General features: G+C 45.3%; 1 protein-coding gene and 1 long non-coding RNA gene across 2 annotated transcripts in view; one reads left to right on the top strand and one right to left on the bottom strand.

Annotated features, from left to right (window-relative positions):
- Positions 1 to 21,876, top strand: part of FRMPD1 (FERM and PDZ domain containing 1) — an 86,205-nt gene that overhangs the window by 7,033 nt on the left and 57,296 nt on the right. The window lies entirely within an intron of this gene.
- Positions 11,891 to 13,732, bottom strand: LOC137227014 (uncharacterized). Its single transcript, XR_010944652.1, has 3 exons — positions 13,575 to 13,732; positions 13,147 to 13,309; positions 11,891 to 12,862 (listed from the first exon to the last, which is right to left on the bottom strand). It is a non-coding gene; the product is annotated as an uncharacterized lncRNA (long non-coding RNA).

Here is a 21,876-nt window from a genome sequence, read left to right as displayed (position 1 = left end):
ATGTCAGTGTCACAGAGACCTGGTGGGCCGTGGAGGAGTGTCCCGGACCAGTGTCTGACGCAGAGTGGCTCTGGGTGAGTCGGCCCCCTCTCTGGGACTCAGATCCCTCATCAATCCCATTGCTTGTAAGGTGCTATGTTCGTTTCCTGTGGCTGCTGGAACAAACCGTCCCAACCTTGTCTTAAAGCAGCAGGCATCTATTCTCTCGCAGTTCTGGAGACCAGAAGTCTGAAATCAAGGTGTCAGCAGGGCCACACTCCCTCTGGAGGCTCTAAGGAAGAATTCTTTCTTTGCCTCTTCCAGCTCCTGGTAGCTGCTGGCATTTCTTGGCTTGTGGCTGCATCACTCCAGTCTCTGCTTCCTTAGTCACATTGTCTCCTTCTCTTCTGTCAAATCTCCCTCTGCCTCACTTTTTTTTTTTTTTTTTGCGGTACGCGGGTCTCTCACTGCTGTGGCCTCTCCCGTCGCAGAGCACAGGCTCCGGACGCGCAGGCCCAGCGGCCATGGCCCACGGGCCCAGCCACTCCGCGGCACGCGGGATCCTCCCAGACCGGGGTGCGAACCCGTGTCCCCCGCATTGGCAGGCGGACTCCCAACCACTGCGCCACCAGGGAAGCCCTGCCTCACTTTTATAAGGACACTCATCATTAGATTCAAGGCCCACCTGAATAATCCAGGATAAGATCCTTAATTATATCTGCAAAGACACTTTTTCCAAATCAGGTAACATTTTCAGCTCCTGGGATTAGGGTGTGGACATATTTTTTTAGTGGGCCACCATTCAGCCTTTGGCTCTCCTTTTTCTACTTATGTGACTGTCTTTTCTTTCAATCATATTTGGACCCAGCTCTCCAGGGGCAGCCTTGGGTCTTCAGTCTGCATGTTTCACGTCTCTTACTTCCTGCAGCATCGTGGCTGCTTCTCTGAGGGTGCTGAGGCTGCTCTAATCATCCCTGCCCCACAGATGTGGGAGGGGCTCAGGGATTAGGCTGCCCAGGAAGATGCAGGTGTTTCTGGTCCACACCCTCATCTTCACCAGCGTGCTCTGGCTGGTCAGTGGAGTTTTTATCAATGGGAAGGAGAAGCTGTACCTATTAAAATATTCATTACCAGTTCTTAGACTTATGGGAGATCCCACAGTGAATGTGCTCTGGGTAGAGAAGGGACGTATAGAGGAAGACTTAATGTCCTTGCATTTCCCCTCTAATTTAGTCCAAGATTGGTTCATTGAACTTGAGGGAAATTATTTATATTCTCAGTGCCCAAGTACATATCTGTTTCTGTAAGAGATGAGGAAATGCTGCTTTGTAGCCCTGAAAGTGCATTGTAGTGTGATCTTCTTGCCCCTCAGCTAGCTGAAGTTCATGGTCCTTTAAGTGGGGTCTTCCATCTGCTGCTGGCTAATGAGCTCTCCAAATGCAATACACAATCAAATATGCTTTTCTCCAAAAAGTGTGTGTGCCACTTTGTTTGCACTTGACATTCCAGAGTGCCAGAGAGGCCTAGGGCAAATGGGCGTGTTGGGTCTGGTGAAGCAGGTGGTGGAGCTGAGAGGAAGCAGAGCGAAGAGAGTGACCTGAGAGGATCTGGCACCAAGCAGCTCCAGACTCTGCTCGTGGCTGTCAGGGCTGCTCCGGGATTACCAGCTCACAACTGCCCAGAGCATCCTCCTAGACCGCTCCTCCATTCAGTTCAATATGCTTTGCTAAGAAAGGCCTGCACAGGGATGGGGACAGGAGTGGGTGGGGAGGAGGGAAGAGACAGATGAATCCGATGGTCCCTGCCTGGCCTGCAGCAAGTCAGTGTGGCGCAGGGTGCTGCATGTTACAGAGACTAATGGGAGCCCAGCAGAGGGCTGGCCATGCCTCAGGTAAGATCCGGGAAGGCTTCCGGGAGGGATTGGCATTTGAACTGAGCCCTAAGGGGACAGGCGGATAGAGCAGTCCACCCAAAGTTGCCCTCAGTTGTGTCCCCACCAGGGCCCCAGATTGCCCCCTTCCTGGTCACCCCACCAGACCTGACCTGGACGAACCTCAGGTTTGAAAGGGACCTTAATATCTAGTAAAGCAGATATTCCACTGCACTGCTCGGAGCCCTAAGGGCAGGGGAGGGGGATCAGTTCAGAGATTTCTGCTTCTCATTTTGCTTACTGGGTTTAAAGAACAAAGATGTCCCATTTTGACAAGGCTTGTTTAATGTAGCTGCTTGGAAATATCCCCACATAAAAATGTCCTGCTTTGTCTGGGAAATTTCTTCCAGGCTGGGAGAGCTCCCTTCCCCCACCCTGTCATCCCTCCACGATAACACTCCCCAGGCTGTGTGGTCATGGGGTGTTTCCATGTAACCTGCCCCACTTGACCGTGAGTTTCTCCCAAGCAGGGACTAGGCCTGGTTCAATCCAGAACTGAGAAGAGGCTGGGTCCTGGGCAGAGGCTCGGCATACAGTATTGACTAATGAAATGAAGGACTGTGATTATGACGACTGCCTTACTTGCATCTGGCTCCCAGCTGCCCTCATTGCTTTTACAGTCATCAGCGATATCCTAGCTGAGTGAAGGGCAAATGTGGGCCTCTGTGTTTCTCCATCTTATACCTGTTTCTGCAGTGGGTCTAGCCTGTCAGCCAAGTGCTAGCGAGGGGTGGTGCCCGCTGTCTGCCCTTTCAGAGGGTGGGGAGGCTGCGGACCTAACATTCAGCCTCTGGAGCTGCTGCCTGTCACCCTGGGACATGGCCAAGGCCACCTGTGACCTCCCTCTGTCCAGCTGGCTCTTCTTTGGTACCCTGTAGCCTCAGGACTAGGGTCAGAGAGGCAGTGGGGTGCAGGAGAAAGCACCTGGGCTTTTGACTCTGTCAGACCTGGGTTTACTAGCTATGTGACCTGAGGCACATTATTTACTTGTTTATGTAATTGATTATCTGTGAGTGTTAACCTTACACAGGGAGGACAGGATTGCTGTTTTCCACCTGCAAGAGGTAACTATTCAATACATGTTAATTTCCTTTTTATATTATCTGAAGGGCTGTCACGGAGAAGAGAGAGAAAACTTGTTCTGTGTGTTAGAGGCTGTCCAAAACTAAACTTAGTTTTCCCCCATGTTGTCATCCTTCCCAAGTTCCATCAAACCCCTCAGGCTCCCAATTTCTCAAGCATTGCTAATATCTTTGATTTCTTTCTCTCTTCCACCTGCCAATTATCACCAGCTCTCGGTGTATTTGAGAGGCTGTGTCCCCTGTCTGGGCCTCCACTTCCTATATGTGGACTGAGTTATTTCTACGGTCCTTTCCAGCCCTGGCATGACATTTAATTCCACAACAGAGATTGATCATCCACTGAGTGGAGGGTGATGTTCTAGGCCTCAGGGTGCACAGGGCTGGGAAAAAAGTCATCAGCCTTGTAGAGGTCATGGCCCAGCGTGGGGACAAACAAGCAAAGCAGTGTGGTGACTGCTATAGGTGAATTCAGAGCTGGGGGGATATGAACCAGAACAGGGAGAGACCAGCCACTGGATGTATGGGCTCTTTGCCCTCAGGGAAGACTTATCTAGAAATGTTGCCTGCATGAATGATGGAGGCTAGTTCCTCCCAGGTGGCATTAGGATTTTCACTTTGAATGGGAATTATCAGTATGGAAAATCCTAGCAGAGATGGCATATAGTAGGGGCCTTCTTTTCTCTCTTCTCCTCCTACCTCCCTGCAAAAAAAAAGAATCCAAATCTCCAGAATATATTGACCTTTATGCACAGAAGCTTCTAAGATATGCAGCATCGTTTAACAAGTACTGTTTGTGTGCCTGCGAAATGTCTAGGTAGATGCAGAATTACAGGCCTGAAGAGAATCAATCCATCTTTTGCCATGATTGTGTTCAGAAGCTAATTTTCAAAGACAATTTCCATTTCCCAGCTGTCTGGATGATAGTGAGATGCATACATGTGCACTCTCATCCCTTCTTTTGTATTTATTCTGCCCAATTTAATTTGGTTAGATTCTATAGGCTTATATTGATTGCCAATTATAAGTTAAGCCCCATGGTGAAAAGCTAGGGATACAAGAGAATATATTACTATCCAGAGGTTTATTTCTGGCTGGACTGATAAGTCTTACACTCAGGAATCAGTGAACAGAGCCATCTATTCATTGGTTGCTGAGGAGATTGGTGTGAGGGCCAGGATTCCTGTCCCAAGCAGAGAGGTGTGGAGAAATGGATGGTGGGGATGCTTCTCAAGAAGGCTTTTGGAGGAGTCTGTCTGCATTGGAGATGGGCCAGGGAGTACAAGCAGAGTTGAGATGCAGGGAAGAGAGCAGTTCAGCAGGTGAATTCAGCAGGAGTTAACTTTTCTTTTCTTTTTTTTTTTTAACATCTTTATTGGAGTATAATTGCTTTACAATGGTGTGTTAATTTCTGCTTTATAGCAAAGTGAATCAGCTATACATAAGGAGCTAACTTTTCAGTCTCATCCTTAGCCCCTCATTCTCATGCCTTAATAATGAAAATATTCCTTCAACACATGATGCTTTAGCATGCCTCAGGACCTTTGCTCATGCCGTTCCTTTTGTCTAGGCTGCTCTTTCCCCTCTCCTACCAGCAAAACTATGAGTTACCTTTCAATTTAAGTATACTAATGCTTTCCGGGCCTCATTGGCTTTCCCTCTCCTGGTTTCTCATAGTGTTTCGTTTATACTTCGGTGCCTAGAGCATTACAGACCCCCAAGAGACAGCAGGTGAATAGATGGATAAGTGAATAAATGACTGATTATTGGGTTCTTAGTCTGACTTAATGCTGGAACTGTAAAATGTTTGTTGAGAAAGGAGTGAAGGGCACCAAGGTGAAAATGTGTGTGGCAGGTGCTGAGCAGGGAGACCCTGGGGCTGCCCTTGGAGGTGGAGTGGCGGAAAAAGTACTCTTTGGAAGAGGGAATAGAACGGTGGCTTTCTGATGAATAGAAGCACACAGTTAAAAAAAAAAACTCTGCAAAAATACTGTAGACACAAAAATTTGGAGAAAAATTTGCCTGTCAAGGGACTGCAAATAAAAGCAGCAACACCCCCTTCATAAATCTACTAAATGAGGGATCAGTGAGCAACTGCAGGAAGTAGCTCTCCTACTGCTGGGGAGTGAGCCTGGGATAACCTTTCTGGAGGGCAATCTGACTGCATCTGAAGCCTTACAAACCTGAGCAGGCTTTCACCCAGCAGTGCCACTCCTGGGAATTTATCCTAAGAGAATAACTGAAGATGTATTATGCAAAGATATTTATCTCAACATTATTTGTCATACAGACACTGACAAGATAAACCAAATGTCCAGCAGTAGAGGATTAGCTTTACAAATGACACTCCTCTCTACAGGACATAAAAAATAATGCTGTAGAATAATAGAGACATGCAAATGTTTATAGCATATTCTTCTAAGAGGAAAATCAGGCTATAAACCAGTATATACAGTAAATTCCCAATTATGTCAGAAATGTGTCTTTTCACACAAAAAGGCCAGAAGGGTAATTAGCAACTTGTAGATTATAGTGGGCAATTTTTATTTTCTTCTTTCCAAACAAGAAAAATTTCAAAATTTTCTACCAGACACACATATCACTTTAATTATCAGAGGGGGAAAATGAATGTTATGTAAGAAGAAAAGAGAAGCTTTTGGAGAGCATTGTCTGAACTTCAGTGGGTTGAAAGCAAGACGCGCAGATCGTTTATTTTGCAAATTCCAGACAGGTAGTGTTTTCATAAGGAAGAGTGGTCTTAGGTCCATTTATGTGAGTGTATTTATAGAAGTGAAAGCTTTGGGGGAAGGAAATAGATTGATTTTTTTTCCCCTTGAACTTTTGAAATTATTGTTTCCACTCCATTTGTAATTGAGCCCAGGGAGCTATTCTTATTTCTTCCTTTCCTGGGCACTGCTTTAGATCTAAAAATGTTAACTGGCTTAGATGTGGGTTTTGCTAAAATGATCCCCCTTGAAGTCTTCACTAGACTCTCTCTCATGCTTAAAAAATGGGGTCCCAAGAAAGACCGCCTTTTGAATGTTTTGCCCCCTTATCCTTGGATAACCCTGGATAACCCCAGATAACCAAGTCGGAAACCACCTTTGCCTTGTTGTGGTCATGGGCGCCATCAGCCGCATGTAAGGGACTCAGGAGGAGGCATCTGTGTTGGGTGCTGTCTGTTGGGAAGGTTTATTTAGAGGCCAATCTGGCATCACCTTATCCTGTGGACGTAACATTAGTCTGCAGAAAAAGAGATCAGAGCTGGGTAGAATCTCTTTAAATATTAATTTTAGTGATGCCTTTTGCCACACATCTCCAAAGAGCTTGGAGCATTTCACAAACATTACCTCATCATTAATTTTCATGGTGTTCTTGAGTGAGAAGCTGATGGCAGGTACTGTGGGCTCCATTTGGGGCAGAATATAGCATATATTTTAGTTCAACTTAGGAGTTGTCCTGACTAGATATCAGTTGATTTTAAAAGTTGAAGCATCTTTTTTTGGCATCTTCTTTCACAGTTATCCTGCATCTTCCATGGATTAAATTGCCTTCCTGCACTTTGTTCCACCAACATTTGAGTGCCTACTGTGAGCAAGGTACAGTGCTGAGCACTACGGCTAGCAGTGAAATTTAACCTCCTTAATCCCACACTTAAGGCCTTCGGTGAGATGGCTTCTACCTGCCAAGACTACCCTAAATTCCTCAACCCTACTTCGCATACCCTTTGTCACACACATCCCTCTTCCTGAGCTGGTCTCCAGGATAGCCCTGTGCCATTTCCCTACTATGCACTCTCGTTGCCCTTCTCCAGCCACTGTCCCCAGTGCCCTTCTGGCCACCCCTGCAAGCCTCACTCTCCTATGCTTCGCAGCCTGGTCACCTTGTCCACTAAGCATGCCCTGATAGCATCCTACTGTATCCACAGGTGGATGTGACCTCCCACCATCAAACCCAGGCATTCTACCAGCCTCTCTGTTGTGGTCCTTACTAATTTTTACTCTGTATTTTAGTAATTCATGTATGCTCCTTAATGACATTTCTAGCTTCTTGACTGCAGAGATGGTCCATTTCATCTTTCTGTCTCTCTCAGTGACTTGCCCATGTTAGACGTACAAGTACTTGTATAGAGGAACGAAATGGGCATAATTTCAGGCCAGAGTTCACCAGTTTGTGCAGGGCCCTGTGGGGTACAGAGGACAGAGGTCATTGATAGAACCCTGCTTGGCCTGACCCCTCCTTTGATCCTAACCACTGAGGCCCCTTGCTGCCTACAGGCCTGTTCTGTCCTCTTCCTGCACCCACACTCACACCATCTTTCAGCTAATACTTGTGTATTAAAAATCACTCTTCTCTCATGGCCTTCTAGGGAGACACAGGAAGAGAGACAATTGGAGTGGTTTTAAGGTTACCTCTGTGCTTATTTCTTTCTTGACCTCTGTTGTGCAAATCATCCACACTGCCCGGGACCCTAGAACCTCAAAGGTCTTCATCCAGAGCATCTCTGTTCATGAGCTGGCACGGGGGCTGGGATCGTCTCGTGCTCCCCCTGTGGCAGGCTGTTGAGACTGGGCAGGTTATTTAATCTTCCTGTGACGTCATTTCCCCGTCTGTTAAGGGGGGATAATGTGCTTGAGGGTGACCTGCCTCCCTGGGATGCTGTGAGACTTATCGACTTAATGCTGTTGCTGTTAAGTTGAACAGAAGACAGCTGGGCAGAAACAGTGAGAGACCAGGCACAGAATAAACTCTGCAGCCATCCAATAGACGCCTCATGAGACCTCGGGCGTCACCTTCTGTGTCGCCCTTGGCACAGAGGCCATTTTGCTATTCAAGAACCTCTAGGGTTTCCTCTCTCAGCCAGCTCAAGTGGCTAAGGTCTTGAGGATGACGATGGCATCTGGAGGGCTTCTGGGCCTGTTGAGCTGAAAGGAGAGAGGCCAGACTCATGTTGAGGGCATAGCTGCAGCTGCACAGTATCAGCAGATAAGTGGGACCCGTGCCACAGAGAACCATCCAACTTTGCCCACATGGCCCAGCGATCTGTTTTACTCCGGCTCATTGACGAGCTTTGGGAAGGTCATTTGATATTCACATTCTTGTGGCCACAATCTTGGGAATGTGGCCTTTTATCTTTAAAAATAACTGTGTGCTGGGAGGCCCAGGAGCAGTGTCCTGGGACGGGAGGGAGGTGCCAGCATTGGGAAGAGGGGCCGATTTCTTTCCTTGGAGGACTTGCTTTACCTCTGCTCGACTGGTGAGTTGATGTTTTCTCATTCTGTAACCTGTGCTATTTTCTCTAGTCTGTTCTCAGAAAGGGAATGTTTTTTTTTTTTATTGTAATATCTTTACTATATATTTTTAATCTATTTTTATGGCATATTTGTTCTTGAGCACTTATTATTATACATGAAAGCTATTTAAGTAAAAGTTCTTTCAGTCTTCATAATTGTACTTTATTTGGTATAGGTTCTTCTCAAATTTAATTGGTAATTATTTCTGATGTTTTATGTTTTGAAATTGCAGTGTCTTTAATTGTTTCATATATAGATGGGATAATCATTAAACACTTTTGGAACTAAACTGCCAACAGTTTTTCAAAATTGTGAAATCATAGGACACTGGAGATTTTGGGGTGTTTCACATGGTGCAGTGATGTCCTGAGAAGGTAATGAGTGGTCTTTGCTTACACAGCTAACTAGTGACAAAGTCAGGACTTGAACCCAGGTCTCCTGACTCCCTTCTCCAAAACTCTCTAGTTTATCCTGTAGAATTTAGCTTCTGAATTACAAGTGAGAAGGAAAAAAAAATCACTCTCCAACTTAATTTTTCCGTGTGTTTTAATCTAGTTAAAGATGAATTTTCTAACTTTAGGAATGCCTGTGCCATGTGCCACAGAGGATCCTCCTCCCCTAAATCCTTTGATTCATTTTCCAGTCTGCATGGGTGATCCTTAGAGTGTGGTCCCTTTCAGCATTACCTGGAGCTTGTTAGAAATGCAGAATCTCAGCCCCACCCCTCAGACCTACAGACACAGAAACTGTGGGGGTGGGACCCATCTGTCTTTTAACAAGCCCTGCAGGTGATCCTATACTCAGCACTAAGTCAGAGAAGCACTGCCTGACAGGACTTAAATCATACCTCACCCCCGCCCACCACGTTTGACAGCCAGTGCAATGACACACTTTGCCTCTTTTGTAGATTTTGAGTTTTCTTCACTGAAGAAGGAGCTTCTCTGTTGCCAGTTTTTAATAATAATTCCCTTTCTTCATTCTGCTTCCTTTCATCATCACAAAATACACACACACACACACACACACACACACATCTAGCAGGAGTGAAATATCTGTGGGCAAATAATGAAAGTAAATAGGGGATTTCAACAGCAGCAGGTTTGTAGATAGACAAAATGTCCCAACCACTGAGGTATATTTCTTAAGTTTCAAGACTTGCTGCCTCTCTAAGGACAGTGATAAACTAGACTACTGCTGACCATATTGTGCTGTGTTTTCTATAATTTGTTATTTTATTCATTCATTCAACAAATATCTTAGTACCTTCTATTTGCATGGCATGTGGTAAGTGTGAGGGGAAAATGTATTCGAATTTATAGTTTATCAGGAAGTAGAGACTATGTTCAGATATAACTGTAACATGTCAGCCATTGATAAATACATGAGAATCATCTCCAGTAAAAGGGTTGTGGAAGCATAGAGGTGGTAGAGAGCGTGTGTTATGGAGGAGGACATCACGGGGGACTTCATGGAGGAGGTAGCATTTGAAAGAGTCTTAAAAGGAGATAGGCGTTTGACATGGGGAGTTTGGGGGTGGGTAAAGAACATTCTAGGCAGAGGTAGAAAAAAGATAAAGGCATGGAAAGGGCTCTCAGTGCATTTTTGTCTGCATCAGGGGTTATGTGAAGGTGACTAGGAGGAAATGAGGCTACATAAGTAGGTCAGTGCCAAAAGGAGGAGGATCTTCAAACACCCACTTAGGAGTTTGTTCTTTATCCTGAAGGCAATGGGGAGCCATTGAAGGGTTTTGAATGAGGGCAAGGCATGACGGGAGCTGTGCTTTTAGGAAGTCTAATCTGCCATCAGTGTATGAAGTAGATTGAAATGTGTGAGAGGGAGTAGGGGAGGCTTTTGTTTTTATTCTGTAACTATTTTACAGCAGTATGGTGATATATTGGAAAAATCATCTCAATGTTTATTTAGGAAGTAATTGCTTTTCTTATGATAGTCACTGGGTTTGTGTGTGTGTGTGTGTGTGTGTGTGTGTGTGTGTGTGTGTTTGCAGTACGCGGGCCTCTCACTGTTGTGGCCTCTCCCATTGCGGAGCACAGGCTCCGGACACGCAGGTTCAGCGGCCATGGCTCATGGGCCCAGCCGCTCCGCGGCATGTGGGATCTTCCTGGACTGGGGCACGAACCTGTGTCCCCTGTGTCGGCAGGCGGACTCTCAACCACTGCGCCACCAGGGAAGCCCTACTCACTGGATTTTGAAGTAAGCTCCCAGGGCATAGATTATTGTCCAGGGGAACACAGCTCTGATTTTATAATGAGGAATCTGCAAGAAAATAGAAATTGCTTAACAGAGTAGCTTTATAGAGAACTTCCAGAACTCCTTTCTTACTTTGTTTTCTTTCTTTCTTTTTAAAATTAATTAATTAATTAATTTATTGGGTCTTCGTTGCTGCGCATGGGCTCTCTAGTTGCGGGGGCTGAGCGGGGGCTACTCTTCGTTGTGGTGTGTGGGCTTCTCATTGTGGTGGCTTGTCTTGTTGCGGAGCATGGGCTCTTTGTGCGTGGGCTTCAGTAGCTGTGGCACGCGGGCTCAGTAGTTGTGGCTCGCGGGCTCTAGAGCGCAGGCTCAGTAGTTGTGGTGCACGGGCTTGGTTGCTCCGCAGCATGTGGGATCTTCCCAGACCAGGGCTGTAACCCGTGTCCCCTGCATTGGCAGGCGGATTCTTAACCACTGCACCACTAGGGAAGTCCTGTTTTCTTTCTTAACATTTTCTTTTTACCAAAAAGTATTTGTATTCATATTACTCAGTAATGACCCAGTAATGCCAGGTCACATAAAATGTATAAATACCGAATTCCTAAAATGTGGATCTTTCTTGCTTCTTCTTACTCAGCCTCTAAAGCAGTTTCCCTCTCATTCATGGCCTTACTTTGTTAATGCACCTGAATCAAACTCATTTTACAAGGATCTGCCTTATTCCAATGGTGGCTCTAGTAGGAATAGTTGTAGGAAACTTGAATGTCATAAATTTTCTAGTATTTGTACTTATTGAGAAGGCTCTGTTGTTGATTTTTTTCAGTAGGGCTATCTTTATAAGGCTTGGGCTTTGGCAAGTCAGCACCATTGGTTTCAGTCATTCAACCAATATTTACTGAACATCTCTTAAACACCGAAGAGTCGCAGTGACTCAGACAACCATGGTCATTGCTGACATGGAGCTTATAGTCTAGCAGGGGACATATATATACATAGTTCTGAGAGAGAAAAACTACAGATATATGGAAGCACCCAACCCAGAGTTGGAGGTCAGAGAAAACTTAACAAGTAGGATATAAACTAAGACCTAAAAATCAACTTGGGTAGACCAGTGGTTGCCTAGGGCTGGGAAGGGATTGTTGAGGGGAAAATGGGGGTGACCTGAATATACCAAAACTACTGACTTGTACACTTCAAGTGGGTGAATTTTATGGTATGTGAATTATATCTCAATAAAGCTGTTAAAAAAAAATCAATCAGACAAGCCAGGAGTGGGAAGAGGGTACCTGGCAATGAAATGGCACGTGCAAAGTTTCAGCCACAAGAGCAAACATGGGAGAGGTTTGGTAGGGCTGGACTCCCTGGGAGGTAGAGAGCAGTGAGACAGAGGAAAGCAAACAGGCGGGAGTGCTGAGTGGGACCTGAACAGGTAGGGCTTTGAAGGTCTATAAAAATTACGAATCTATAAAAACAGCAGCTACCATTTATGGACTCCTTATCATACGCCAGGCACTGTTCTAAGCCACTTGCGTGCATTAACTAATCCTGACAACAGTCTTGTAAGGGAGGTACTATTGTTATCTGCATTTTACCAGTGGGGAAACTGAGGCACCAAGTGGTAACTTGCCCATAGTCACAGACCTAGTAAGTGACAGAACTGCAATGTGAGCCCAGGAGGGCTGACTCCAGAGCTCACATGATAGATCCTAGCAAATAATTCTGAAAGGTATGGGGTGACATAGAGTTTTATGCAGGGAAATGACAAGGGCATATTTACATCTTCAAGAGATTGCTCTGTGGTCTGGAAAATGGATTGGAAGGAGAGCAACACTGAAGAAGGGAGACCACGTGCGTGTGATCCACATAGGAGAGCATGCTAGCCTGAGCATGCGCGATGGTGGTGGGGATGGAAAGAGGCAGAGACTTGAGAGGTAGTTAGGAGGTCACATTAACAGGAGTTGTAGAGTGGCTGGATTTGGAGAGAGGGTACAGAGACTCTCAGATGGATGCCAGGGTTCTGGGCTTGGGAAGCTGGGGTAGTGGGGGGTTTAATGGTGCCCATGTTGTCCATGCCACAGAGGTGCCCCAGTGTGGGCGGGTTAGTGTCTGTCACATGGGAGTAGTTTAGACCTCTGACCTCTCTGCCAGCGAGAATCATGGAATCAGAGGTGGCAGGTGCCTTGGAATCCTCCTAGATCTAGAGGTGGAAATGGAGGTCCTGGAAGGAGAAGGGGCTTGCTGAAGGTCACATGGGGGCAGCATGGGGGCAGAATGAGGTGTGTCCCTGCTGACGCTCAGGCTGGTTGCATTCGCTTGCCACGTTGCCACTCCCCAGAGCTTTGCTTCTCTTCTCAGAAATCGTCTCTCTGATCCTAAAAAGAGGTATCATTGTGTGCAAACAATAATAATGGGAATTCAAATAAAAACGGAATAAATTTACAGCCCAAACCCATCACCCATCAGATCAAACTTGCTGTTTTATGTCTCCTGCCTGCATCTGCCCAGCATCACTTTTACAGCTGTACCTAGAGCACAGATATGACTTTGTAGCCCATGGTTTACACCTTCATTAAAACAGTTGCTTTTCCTGGAATGTTATACGGCTTCTGGTTAGCATTTCTTAAGGAATCAAGAAAGAGGATGTGCTGTAACTTACCCACTCTCTGTTGTCAGCTGTTTTGTTTTTCTTATTTAGAGATAGTGTCTCACTGAGCATCTTGTTTGCATGGCCTTTTCCTTCTCCCCTCAGGAAAAACTCCCAGCCAGGATAGTCCCTCTGTCCTTTTAAAGTGGAGTGGCCCATGGTGCTTTGTGACCACCTAGAGGGGTGGGATAGGGAGGGCGGGAGGGAGGGAGACGCAAGAGGGAAGAGATATGGGGATATATATACACGTATAACTGATTCACTTTGTTATAAAGCAGAAACTAACACACCATTGTAAAGCAATTATACTCCAATAAAGATGTTAAATAAATAAATAAAATAAAGTGGAGTGGCCCATACTGGGCCCTTTTCTATACTGAGGTCAGGGACAGAGGCAGAAAGCTTAATCAGGGCTGAGTTTCTGGGTTTCTGGGCCCTACCGTCTTCACTGATCTCTGGCTCGAGTTGGCATCTGTTCACAGTTGTCGGCACCGCTCCTAATGGCTGCCGTCTCCGAACAGCTGACCCGATTCCCTGAATCGTTTGCTGTAAACCGGGCAATTCTACAGGAGGGAGACGAGGTTTATGGGCAGAATGCTTAATCAAGGCTTAATTAAGACGGCCAGAGTGGCCTGTTGGCTTGAACCCTTGTACAGGGTCCTGATTGGCAGGCGGCACCTGGCATTCTTGGCTGTCTGACAGCTATCAGCTGTTCCCAAGCCCCATGCAGAAATGAGCAAGACACACACTGCCACTCTGGTTGGTAGGAGCCCTTTTGTAGACTCCCTGGAGCGTTTTAGACATCCCTTTCTCATGGGCCCCAGGCTCTGCCTCACATTGTTATGTGAGTTGTTTATCTAGGTGTCTTATCCTCTCCATAACACAGTGCACTCTCCAAGGGCAGGGGCTGTGTCTGGCTAACCTCAACCTCCTCTACCACACCCAGCACTGGGCCCAGCAGAAAAGAGGGTGCTAGATATGAATTGAATGAAAAGCATTGATTTTTGGACCAAATCCCTTGGCTTGAGATGGTTGCAGAGACTAGACTTGAGAAATGCAGAGACATGGGGGCCCACAAGCCCCCAGTGCCAAGTCTGTGGGAAGGGTGAAGACTTTTAAAGAAGACCTCAAGATCTCTCTGGCCAGGACAGAGCCTGATGTAACAGGTCATGCGGCGGGCATGTCTTAGGCCCAGCTTTGGAAGCCATTCTTAGTTTTTTGTGCTATAGTTGTGGTTGTTATTGTGTTTTTTTTTTAGCTTGATAGATTTGGAATCCTGCCTTGCTTCCCCAGACCCAGACACATAGAGTCACATCTCAGTCCACCAGGCTGGCAAGCTGCTTCATTTGAGCCACTCTGGGAGTCTTCAGTCTGAACTTCCCAAGTACTCTAATTGCTGTGAGTTTTGTTTTTGGTGCCTGTGGTTCCAAACGTGCCCAGAGGATATTGAAATGAGTTGGCATGTAATGACTTTTGATGACTCATTTGATAGTAAGAAAAACAAGTCTAGCCTTTGAGTCTACATTCCACAATTTTGTTAAATGATACCCAGATGGTTGTCAAGAGAATTTTTCTTCACAGGTTCAGAGCATTTGTAATAACCAACAAGTCTATGGAGAGGGAAAGAACTTCGTGTTGGATGTAAAGGGGGTACGAAAAGCTTCAGGATCTTATGACCTCTGAGATGGAAACACCCTGATGGGCTTCTGGTCCAGCACCTGGATGCTTTGTGCACCTGTGTAGCAGCAGGTAGCCCCAGGGAAAACGTATTATCATGAAGGTCCCAATCCCCAAGGCCCCTTTTCAGGGTGGATCTTTTGGCTGTCTTGACTGTATTTGAAATGGTTGGTCACATATTCTTTTGTGCGTGTATGGCAAAATACACAGAACATAACACTTACCTTTAAAAAATCATTTTAAAGTGCACAGTTCAGTGGCATTAAGTATATTCACAATGTTGTGCTACCATTACAACTATCTTGTTCCTGAATTTTTTCATCACCTCAAAAGGAAATCCTGTACCCATCAAACAAACATACCCTATTCCCTCCTCCCCCAAGCCCCTGTACTATATAATTAGATAATTATATTATCTAATTTACTGTGAGGTAGGTGAAGTCAGTCCACTTCACAGATGACAGGTTCAGGGAGGCTAAGGTACTTGTCCAAAGATGCACAAGTTAGTGAGAGTTGGGATTGGAACCCAGGTCATGTCCAGGCCTGTGCACTTGACATGAGAGGTCTCTGGGGAAGAGCCTTGAGCCCAGCAGCACTGTCAAAGCACAGAAGGAGAGGATGAGGATGTGACCACCACATGAGATCTCCATGCCCATGAGACGTTTTTGAAAACTGCAGAGGACGTTGCAAAGCACTCACAAACTTTGCTCATGTCTCTCCAGCAGATCACTACTTCCATTCTGCTCTGGATTACAATTAGGTGTTTATAGCTCTGATTACCCCAGTGAATTACAAACTCCCTGAGGGTGAGAACTGTGCTCACTTGTCTCAGTGTCCCCCTCAGCCCCTGTACCTGGCACATTGCTGCTGATCAGTGAGTGTTTCCTGAGTGAATGTGTGGATGCTAGCCTTGACTCAGGACGAAAGGGAAACAGGAGCCAAGATGATGTCTGTCCGTGTATGTCACAGCTAAGGGCTTGACTAGAGATTTGACTTAGAGAATTGGAAAGAAAGAGAGGAACTCTGTGGCCTTCTGGAGATATGAATGGGAGAACCCATAAGGGGATCTCAAAAAGTGAACAAACTTTGGCCTGACCCCTGACTTCCAGCTCCACGACACTGATAATCTAATTCTCTTTTTTCTCCCTAGCACTTACGAGTTTTTAACATCCTTAATTAATTTCCTTTATTATGTTTGTCATTTCTTGTCTAGTGGGAGCCTCCACCAGAATAAAAGCTTCATGAGGGTAGTCAGTTTTGTCTATTTTGCTACACTCCTCTTTCCCGAAGTCCCCTGACCTAAGCAAGCACTAATTCCTTTCTGTCACTCCAGATTTGCCTCTTCTGGACTTTCATATGCATGGGATCATATAACATGTATGTCCTCGGTGACTGGCTCCTTTCACTTAGTACAATGTTTTCAAGGTACATCCATGCTTGACCCTTAAGTTTACTGGTAGGAAAATTGAAACTCAGAGAGGGAATGTACTTGACTTGGGTCATGTGTCCTGCTGATGGGGCTGACTGCAGGTGTTCTGTCTCCCTGAAGTGCTTCTGTTCCTGCCGAGGGTGGACCAAGAGGCTTGGCAGCTACAGCCAACTCAGCAATGTCCTTTTGCCATCCACCTTTGGGGCTTCCGACAGGGCCCCTTCAAGCATAGCCGTGGTGAGGTAAGGCCTTGCAGAGAGTGTTATTGTTGGTGGCAGCTTTTTCCCACGTTCTTTCCAGGGCTCACTGTCCATCTGATAAAGTAGATGACTTGTGTGACCAGTTTCCAGTCTCCTGGGTCCTGGGGCCCTTAGATCTATAGCAAGAGAAAGGCACAGCCTGAGGCCCCATCGTGCTGACTGTTCCTGCTGCCACCCTGTCGCTCCCAGAGGGCCGTGCAGAGGCCATCTGCACTGACCTAGATAAGAGGCTATGCCCTTTCTGAGAGACGTCTAATCCTGTTAGGCAGATGTGAAATCTGGGTGACATGGTGATGCCTTGAACCCATGTTTTCCAAAGGCTTGTTTTTGTACCACATGGAACCCAAGATGGTTTTAGGTGATACAGGAACAAACATTTTTCTTTAAATAGTTGTATATTTACTTTAATGTGTGTCAGGAAGAAACCCATATCTAGCATGATCAGACCTGTGATTTGATGAATATTATCGTTTAGGCTGAAGGTAAAGTAGGAGGCGCTGTACTATAGAATCTTTTTATGCAGACTGTGCATGTTACAGGTGTGGTAGTCTGGCAGTTGCTGACATGGTCCCCCTGCCTTTCACACTTTCTCAGACCTGTCATTTTTCTGATAAAGCATTATCTTAATCCGAATTCCTTTTAGAAATTTTTATTTATTTATTTATTTTGGCTGCACCGGGTCTTAGTTGTGGCACGCGGGATCTTTGTTGCGGCATGCGGACTCCTTAGTTGTGGCATGCATGTGGGATCTAGTTCCCCGACCAGGGATCGAACCCGGGCCCCCTGCGTTGGGAGTGCAGAGCCTTACCCACTGGCCCACCAGGGAAGTCTCCTCCTTTTGGAAAATTAATGCAGGTGTGAGAAGCAGCCCATTCTCTCTCACTGAGCTATGATCACTGTATTGAACCAAGGCAACATCAAATGTTGACATAGAAACGTAAATATGCGTTTCCCTAAAATATTTGCAAATAACTTTTTCTTTTGGCCTAGAACTTCAAGAATTGAAACTGCTTATTGTTCTAGTGTTCTGAGCTTACCGTAGCGTTTCAGACATCTATAACCTGCATTATTAATTTAACAAATGTTGGTTGAGCTCAAGGCATTCTGCCGGACCCTGCAGGGATTGTGAAGAAATAGGGTGCCTTTCTCCTGCTCTCAAGGAGTTCACTAACTAGGGGGCAAAAAACAAGATCTGAATCCATATGAAGTTAGGAAACACAAGACAAGAGCATAGACAAGGAAGTCAGGGGCTGAATGGAGGGTAAGACACAACACAATAACTCTGCGATTGGGGAACCACGTGGTTCATGGTAGACTGGTAGGCAGGAACCCACCCTGGATGTGGTGGAGCTGGAGCTGGGTTTTGAAGATTAGATAGGATTTGAATAAGTCTCAGAAAGTGAGGATATCATGAACAAATGTACAGGAGTGGCCACCTAGGGCTTTTTTGAGGGACAGAGAAGCATTGGAACAGAAATAACATGATAGGAGGAAGATGGGGCCTTGGGTCCCCTTGGCCACTTGGAGGAAGTTTTTTTTTAATAATTTTTTAGAAATAAACTATTTATTTATTTTTTGGCTGCATATAGAAAGGCTGCGCGCAGCTTTCTCCAGTTGAGGCAAGTGGGGGCTACTCTTTGCTGCGGTGCGCGGGCTTCTCATTGCGGTGGCTTCTCTTGTTGCGGAGCTTGGGCTCTAGGTGCGTGGGCTTCAGTAGTTGTGGCTTGCGACCTCTAGAGCACAGGCTCAGTAGTTGTGGCACATGGGCTTAGTTGCTGTGCGACATGTGGGATCTTCCTGGACCAGGGCTTGAACCCGTGTCCCCTGCATTGGCAGGCGGATTCTTAACCACTGTGCCACCAGGGAAGCCCCGAAGGACGTTCTTTAACCTCTAGAATACTCAGCTTCCTGGTCCTCAAAATGCAGTTATGGATTCCCACCATGCGGGACAGTCATGAGAAGTAAATAACATGCTATCAGTTATACATATGTTAGTTCCCTTCCTTTTCCAAACTTGTCAGGTGAGAAATTGAGTTGGACATCTGGGCAGAGGTTGGATATTAGAGATGGGAAGCACTGGAGGACATAAGAAGGGAACTGATGAGACGATACAATTTTAGAATTGGCAGATTCTTAGAGAAATTCAATGTTTAAGATAAAAGAGATAACCAGAGGTTTGGAGACTTGTACAATTCCAGGCTTAATTAGAGTCAAAGTCAGGAAGAGAATCCAGGTCTCCTGACTTTCAGTTCAGTGGTATTTTCAGATTCCTTAGCTTTGGAACTTCCCGGGTGGTCCAGTGGTAAAGAATCTGCCTTCAATGCAAGGGACACGGGTTCGATTCCTGGTCAGGGAACTAAGATCCCACATGCCGCGGGGCTACTGAGCTCACGCACCTCAACGAGAGAGCCTGCATGCCACAAACTACAGAGCCCACATGCCCTGGAGCCTGTGCGCCACAACTAGAGAGAAACCTGAGTGCCTCAACAAAGATCCTGTGTGCCGCAACTAAGACCGGAAGCAGCCAAAAAAATAAAATAAATAATTATAAATAAATAAATATTAAAAAAAATTCCCTAGCTTTTATCTAGAGAGGTGTTAGAAATGCAAATTCTTGGGCCCTACTCTAGACCTACTGAATTAGAAACTCTGGGGCCCCAGCAATTTGTGTTTTAACCGGCCCTCCAGATGCTTCTAATGCTTTTAGGGAACCAGTGTTCTGGGTTTTACTAAGAAAGAATGGGGGGAAGGATATGAGGAAAAACGGGTTCCTTATTGGAGTTGGATATTACTTACCACCAAGGGAAAGGGGGCAGAAGGGTTAAGCTAGGTGCCAGAGAGAAACTTTTTTTAAAAATTAAGTCATAATTCACATACCATAAAATTCACTCTTTTCAATTATTTTATTGAATTAAAAATATTTTATATTATTTTCAATTCACTCTTTCAATTATTTATGTTAGTTTTTAATATATTCACAAGGTTATACAACCATCACCACTGTCTAATTCCAGAACATTTATCACCCCCAAAATACACCCCTTACCCATTAGCAGTCAATCCTCATTTCCCCTTTCCCACAGGCCCTGGCAACCACTAATCAATGTTCTGTCCCTATGGATTTGTCCATTTCACACATTTCGTATAAATGGAATCATACAATGTGTGGCCTTTTGTGTCTGGCTGCTTCTCCTTTGTGTAATGTTTTCAAGGTTTATCCATGCTGTAGCACGTATCAGGACTTCATTCCTTTTTATGGCAGAGATGAACTTCTTATACTTCAAACTTTTGTCTCAGATTTGGTCATACAACTGACATTTACACTACCTCAGAAAAAGAGGTTTCTCATGGGCACATTTGCATAGAACTTTATAGTTTTCAAAGAATTGTCACGATATAATGGAATGTAAACCTTTCACCAACCCTGGAACCCAGCTGGGCAGGGATCATAGTAATTGTTCTTACAGATGAGAAAACAAGCCAGAGAGGGAAGTGTTGGTGCTCGACCAGTGTACTGCTGTGCCCGCTCACTGAAGTGCAAGTAGGAATTTGGTGGGTGACAGGCAGGGCATATGGACTAGGCAGAGGAAACAGCATCTACAGAGGCATGACCGTGTGAGAAATCAGGGCCTGTTTGGGGAACAGTGGATAATTCAGAGCTGATGGTGTGTGCAGTGTGAGGGAGATGAGACAGACAGGTAGGCAGGGGCCAGATCACAGAAGGCTTTGACTGCTGCTCCAAGGCTGGAAGGGAGATGAGACAGACAGGTAGGCAGGGGCCAGATCACAGAAGGCTTTGACTGCTGCTCCAAGGCTGGAAGGGAGGCAGTGGGAGGGAGTGGTTGAGTCTAGCGCCAGAGACAAGCAAGCTAATCTGATTGGGAATTCCAGTTCTGCCACTTTCTTGCTATGTACTTTTGGGCAAATTACTTAACTTCTTCATGCCTCAGTTTCCTTTTTGTAAGTGAGGATTGTAATAAGCATTAAATAAGAAAACACATATAAATTACTTAGCCCAGTGTCTGGCACATAGTAAATGATAGCATGTTAATGTAATTGGGTCTTTAATATCATTGTAATTCTTGAGCTCAGATGTTATCCTAAAGATGAAGGGAAACCACTAAAAGATTTTAAAAATAAAAGTGACATGATTAGAATTACATTATATCATTTTGGCAGCCGTATGGAGGATAGATTGATGGAGGGTAAGTCTAGAAGCATAGAGACTGGCTAGGAGACTATCGTAGTATTTCAGACAGGATCAAAGTTTGGACAATGGCTGTAGCACTAAGAAAAGAGAGTTGGTGAGAGATTAAGGTAATTGGTAGCAAAGGCAATAGAACGTGGTGACTGGCTCACTGTGGGGCATGAAACGGGGAAAGAGTCAAGAATGATTTTTGACTTGGGCAGTTAGAAAAATTAAATGGTGGTCTCCTTCAACAAAATGTTCCACCTTGGAGGAGAGGATTTGAGGAGCGGAGCAAAGAAAGATGGTGAATTCTATTTTAGATATGACTGGCTCAAGTGCTTGTGGGACGTCTTGGTAGAGATCCTAAAGAGGCAGGTGATTCTCAAAGCAGCTGAAACTGGGGGAGTAAATGACATCGCCCGTGGGGAGTGTTTAGAGCAGTGAACCTCAAACTTTGTTATACGTTGGAATCACCGGGCGGGGTTGTGGTGGGGGGGGGTCTTTAAAAACTACCAGCGTCTGGCTTGCACCTTCAGACATTCTGATTTGATTGGTCTAGGGTGTGATCTGGGATTGTTAAAAGCTCCCCAGGTGATTCTAACGTGCCATGAAGTTTGGGAACTTCTGGTTTAGAAAGAATAGGTGTCACATTTAATTAGATAAGAAGGGAGCTGAGAACAGGAACCTAGAATTAGATGATGGAGGGAAGAGGAGTAGCTGAGTAGGTGTAGTCTGAGAGGCTGGAGGAGAGTGAGGAGACAGATGTCACAGGAGCCAAGGGAGGAAGGTCAAGACAGTTTAACAATTATTTATGTTAGTTTAAGAGAAAATGCTAATTTGGTAATTTATTTTCTCTCATTATTCAAAAGGCTGGATGTTTGCCATGCATTTTGTTTTCTCGTTTGTGTTTTTTTCCTTGTGTCATCAGTTGGTTTATATCCTCAGACCTTGGGTATATTGGAGATTAAATGTTATAAGAAGATATATAGAGGGAGAGAGAGAGTTTGTTTGTTTATTACTGGTGTGTAGAAGTTCCACCATTGCATTTTGTGTTCCGTTCATTCATTTGTCATTTATTCATTTAACAAACACTAAATTTATTGAATATCTATTTATGTTGGGAACTGGAGATACAAAAATGACTAAGAGAAGAAACCCTGCTTTCAAGTTGTTTATGATCTGGTCCA

This window comes from Pseudorca crassidens, chromosome 7, assembly GCF_039906515.1.
Source record: "Pseudorca crassidens isolate mPseCra1 chromosome 7, mPseCra1.hap1, whole genome shotgun sequence".
In the NCBI taxonomy this organism is placed as follows: domain Eukaryota; kingdom Metazoa; phylum Chordata; class Mammalia; order Artiodactyla; family Delphinidae; genus Pseudorca; species Pseudorca crassidens.
Note: the sequence above shows the minus strand (reverse complement) of the source record. Positions and strands in the feature narration are given on the sequence as shown.